Consider the following 5,557-nt stretch of genomic DNA (forward strand, 5'->3'; position numbering starts at 1 on the left):
AGAAGGAAGATACAGAAGGGTTGTTACTAGTGAAAAGATGAGAACTGGCAGGAATGCTACATTCAATGGACTCAAGATGCTATTTCATGTACATCATTTTTTTGGTATAGAAAATCAATGCCAGTTTAATAAAAGAAGCAAGAAACACACTGAGATACATTTTTCAATCTTCTTACAAAAATGTGAGAAGTTACAAGTTCCTACAAATTACTAAGTATTAGTACACTTTCATATAGACTAAGAGAAATGCACAGTAGGAACGGAGGATGTTTCAAATTCTGGTTAAAAATACAAACATAAATTTCAGACAGACATGGGCTGCAGTCCCGGTTAGGTAGCATAGTGGCTGTGTGATCTTGCACAAGCTATTTCTCTCTCTGTGCCTGAGAGTATTTACATCTAAAATGATACCTGCCTCATGAGGTTGTTGGGAAAATGCATTGAGATAGTCTAAACTCTGGGGACAGGGCTGGAAGCACAGTAAGAGCTCAGTATATGTTAGTCTTCATTAGCTACTTGGAGCAATTTAATGAGCTTAAGAAAATCTGGAGTTGGATTGCTAAATTGTACTTAGGAAATTATACATATTGTGTAAATTGGCAATGAATTGTTCATAGTGGAATGTCAGTCTGGGAAAAAGTGAAATGAAGTCTGGATAGGAGGGTGCAGGCCTCGCTTCTGGGCATGGCGTTGTCACCGTAACCAGCTGGGGGACCTTTGGCAAATCGCACCATCTCTCTGGATGTTTGTTTCCTCCTCTATAAACGAAGCAGAGCAGACTGGAAGAGTCGTAGAGTCCCTCTAGGGAGAAACTTCTGTGAATCTGCTGTTTGCTGACTCCACACTGTCCATGGAGGAGCACTATTAAACTTTGAAATATTGATTATTCATATTCAAGTTTTACTTGTTACATTCAAAACTTTGCATTAGAGTCTTGAAGCATTTCATAATTAATTAGTAGACATGAAATTTAAACTAGTGTATCACAGCCTTTAAATTTTAAATGGTACAAAATATTCCCATTTATATGGAAAAATTCAAACGAGCTTTTTGCAACCCAATACTTGAAACTTGGATAGCACGATAGGCTAAGAGGTTTAAAGTAAAGGGTTTCTCCGAAAGCAAACCAGAGTCCCACCGCCTTGGCTTTCTGTGCCTCCCGTTACCGCTGCAGTGGCCCCACTGGCACCGTCACCGCCATCTGCTCCTCTGATAAACGCTGCCCGTGTGCACTCAGCCTGCCCGGCACCTGCCCACACACAGTTTGGTGACCGGAGCTAACGTGCTGTGACAGCTGCCCCCCACCATGCCACATTCCTTGGCCCTGTGTGCCCACCTGCTTCCTGCGCCACTCCTCCCAGCCCACCCTAGGCCTGGAGACCCTCAACCTTGCATCCTTTACTCAGCCCTGGAATAAGCCCTCCATCCCAAGCTGCTGCTGACCAGTGGCTGCTTCCCTCAGTGTCTGGCGATAATATGGAAGCTATCTCTTCAGCATTCACTTGCCTCGATATATTTATTAGCCATTGAGGCAGACCAGATTGCCTAGATATGGGCAACCTACCTTTCATCTTAATGGAAAGAAAATCAAGAAATTTGTTATGGCTATTTGGCTGAGTGCCATTTGGTTCATTTGGGCAGGTGACTGTCTTCTATTATCAAAGGTATTGAAATCTTTCAGACCTCAGACTGTATTTTCTTGGTCATGTTGCTTCCAAGATCCCATTTCTTAGACTGAGTATTTTCATAGAGGAAAAAGAAATTTCTTTGATGGGTTTTCCAATAAACTTAATTTCTGTAACAACAAATAAATAAGTGGTTTCTGTAGGAACTATCTTGTCTTTAATGTTATGAATCTGTCTTCACACACATTATATAACGTCTGTAGAATAAGATGTGCCCATTAGAAACCTGTAGGAAAACTGGACTCATGTAGTTCATAGTAGGATATCAGGGTTTTTCTGATAACTTAACTCTTTACCAGGTGAAGAGTGATTAACATTTAGCAAAACTCATCTAACACAGGCAGGTTGAACAATGAGGAGTTTATAGAAAGTGTACACCATTACACCTTACCAGTGACTGGCCAGTATCACAGTACCTGATTTAAAAAGAGAAAGAAAATATTTGCACCATCCTGAAGCACAGTCAAGAATGCCATGAAAGACTAAAGCGGTTATGACCTCATAAGTTCCCACCTTCTACCTGTGATGTGATCATCTGTTTTGAAGTTAGTCTAAGTTCCTTGAGGGCAGGGAGAGGAACTTGACTTTCCCAGCACCTATGCAGTGTCTTCCCTCCACATTCACAGACAGAGTGGCACTGCACTAGGGAACAAGAAAGGAGCTCTGAAATAAAAAAATATCCCTTAAAAAACTGCACTGCAACCCTGGCTTAAACTGAAGCATTCTTGATTTAAAAGAGTATTATTGGGCTTCCCTGGTGTCTCAGTGGTAAAGAATCTGCCTGCAGGAAACATGGGTTTGATCCCTGATCCAGGAAGATACCATGTGCCCAGGAGCAACTAAGCCCATGTGCCACAACTATTGGGCCTGTGCTCTAGAACCCAGGAACCGCAACTACTGAGCCCACATGCCGCAGCTACTGAAGCCTGGGTGCCCTAAAACCCATGCTCTGCAACATGGGAAGAATGTTGCCACCGCAATCAGAAGAGAAGCCACCACAATGAGAAGCCTGGGCCCTGCAACTAGAGAGTAGCCTTTGATCACTGCAACTAGAGAAAGCCCACATGCAGCAACAAAGACCCAGCACAACCAAAAATAAATAAATAAAAATTAAGAGAGAGTTATAAAAAAAAAAATCAAGTAGAGGCTATAATAATAATTTTTATCCAGCAGAGTCTTCTTGGCATAACACTGCTGCTACTGCTAAGTCACTTAAGTCGTGTCCAACTCTGTGCGACCCCATAGATGGCAGCCCACCAGGCTCCCCCGTCCCTGGGATTCTCCAGGCAAGAACACTGGAGTGGGTTGCCATTTCCTTCTCCAAAGCATGAAAGGAAAAGTGAAAGTGAAGTCGCTCAGTCATGTCCGATTCCTAGTGACCCCATGGACTGTAGCCCACCAGGCTCCTCCATCCATGGGATTTTCCAGGCAGGAGTACTGGAGTCGGGTGCCATTGCCTTCTCTGTGGCATAACACTAGCACTTGTTAAATAAATAACAACTAAATTTCTTTGCAAGCTCGGCTTTCCACTTGGCAGTTAATATTTTTTTGTGGAAACCATATATTAGTGAACAACATCAGAGATCCTAAACTCTTAGAACTACTAAACAGATTTTTTTATGGCCTGTAGATTTTACATGTCCAGGTTCTCTACCCTCTGTATTGACAGTATACTGTGTGATTGCTTCCATGTAGTGAAGCAGGATTGTGTTAACTGATTTTATACTCATGTTTAGCGGAGCCATACCCAAAGCTGTGTAGTCCATTTTTCTGTTTTAACGCTCCATCTTTCCATTTCCTCATTAGATAGAAGCAACTCAAAGGTAGGGACTTTGTATTCTCCATAATGCCAGCAATATTGCCAAGCACTAGATGCTCAGCAAATATTTTTACTTTATTTAGAAAGTGGTATTGAACTATTAAGTCTTAGGACTCCACATACAAGCCCCATCAAAAAAGTATAACCCAGAACATATCAGTTGAATATGATCTGGAAAAGTACATAGAGATGACACATAGGAGATTATATACCAGTGTTAACCAATACAATTGTCACAAGTAGCTAATTAAATTAAAATTAAAATTGAAAATTCGACCCCTCAATCACTTAACCACACTGCAAATGTTCCATAGCCATCGGTCTCATGCTGGACAATGAAGAATAGAATATATCCATCATCACAGAAAGTTCTTTGGGATACAGCTGTTCATAGACTGTTTTAAAAATAAAGTTTATACCCAGGGACCAACCCTAGTCTGCATATGGCTCAAGCCAGACTAAAGGGAAAGCTGGCCCCAGGAATCAGAGTGAAAGTGTGGGTATATGTGTATGTATAAATATATCATACATTTATAAATGTATACATGGGTATATATTTATAACCTCCCAATTCATCCTTTGATCTACTTAATAAATATTTATTAAACACCTACTACATACCAAGATCTATACTATGTTCAGGGAAAATACATATGAATAGCACAGTCCTCAACCTCCAGGAGTTTGCAGCTTGGGGATAAATACAAGCTATAACCAGGATGTTATATTGGTACAGCTGTTTCATGGGGATTCAGCCATGTTGACCAACCACCGAGCTATAGAGTTCCCATGGTATAGGTCTGTAACACTTGACCACCCACAAATATTCACACATGCAAAAACGAAACAAAACCTCACATACACCTTCAAGAAGTCAGTTGTATGACAAGTAAGCAGTAATTAGCAGTAATGGACTTTCCTGGTGGCTCAGATAGTAAAGAACCTGCCTGCAGTGCAGAAGACTTGGGTTTGTTCCCTGGATGGAGAAGATCCCCTGGAGAAGGGAACACTATAATGTTCTTGCCTGAAGAATTCCATGGACAGAGGATCTTGGCAGGCTACAGTCCATGGGGTCACAGAGTCAGACACAACTGAGCGATTAACACTTTCACTTTTTTTTCCTCCTATATCATATTCATTATTTTATATACAGAGCTGCTTATTATTTGCAGATTTCTGCCAGCTGATAAGTAAGTCTTTCACTAAAAACTGTCAGGAGAATAAATAAGCCCTGAGGATGTAAAATATAGCCTGGCAACTATAGTTAATAATACCGTATTTTATATTTGAAAGTTGGTAAAAGAGTAGATGCTAAACATTCTCATTGTGAGAAAAAAATTTCTTGTGTTAACTGTGTATGATGATGGATGTTAGCTAGACTTATTGCGATGATCATTTTGAATATAAATATCAAATATTTACACTAATATCAAATCATGTTGCGCATCTGGAACTAAAATAATATCATATGTCAGCTATACCTCAATTTTTTTAAAACAGCTGTCAGGAGCTTAAGGGGAAAAAAATCAAACCAAAAGCACTTTCTGTACTGTCCTGATTGCCTAGATGCTATGTTTATACTCTGTGTTTATATAACCTTTCTTCCTTTTCACTGTTTTCACTTTGGTCCACACAAGCACATTTCAGATGGGTCATCTTTTAAGTCTGCAGTATTTTTCTTGATTCATTTATTTGTGATATCAACTGCCAGTTATTGAGTGCCTGGTTATGTACCAGTCACTTACTAGGCATTTTATACAAAATATCTCTAATCCTCATAGTAATCTCATAATATGGCAATTATTTGTCTCAATTTATAGATATGGAAACTGAAAAACAGAGGGATTAAGGAACTTGACAAGTTCAGTGAGTGGTAAAGTTAAGACATCAAATCAGGGGTGCCTGACTTCCATGCCAAACTCTTTCCTGCATCAATAAGTTTGAAGCATTAGAGTTTCAAGTCAGAAATGACATACTCTAATTCTTCATAGTGTACAGTATGTATACTATGTGTACACATAGAATACAATATGTACACATTATGTACATTACA

The 5,557-nt window shown here is 39.9% G+C and overlaps 1 pseudogene; it reads left to right on the forward strand.

The window, feature by feature from the left end:
- The first annotated feature begins 684 nt into the window (after positions 1–684).
- LOC112585252 lies at positions 685–1,792 on the forward strand (annotated as a pseudogene).
- The last annotated feature ends 3,765 nt before the right edge of the window (positions 1,793–5,557 follow it).

Source organism: Bubalus bubalis, chromosome 5, assembly GCF_019923935.1.
Source record: "Bubalus bubalis isolate 160015118507 breed Murrah chromosome 5, NDDB_SH_1, whole genome shotgun sequence".
Taxonomy (NCBI): domain Eukaryota; kingdom Metazoa; phylum Chordata; class Mammalia; order Artiodactyla; family Bovidae; genus Bubalus; species Bubalus bubalis.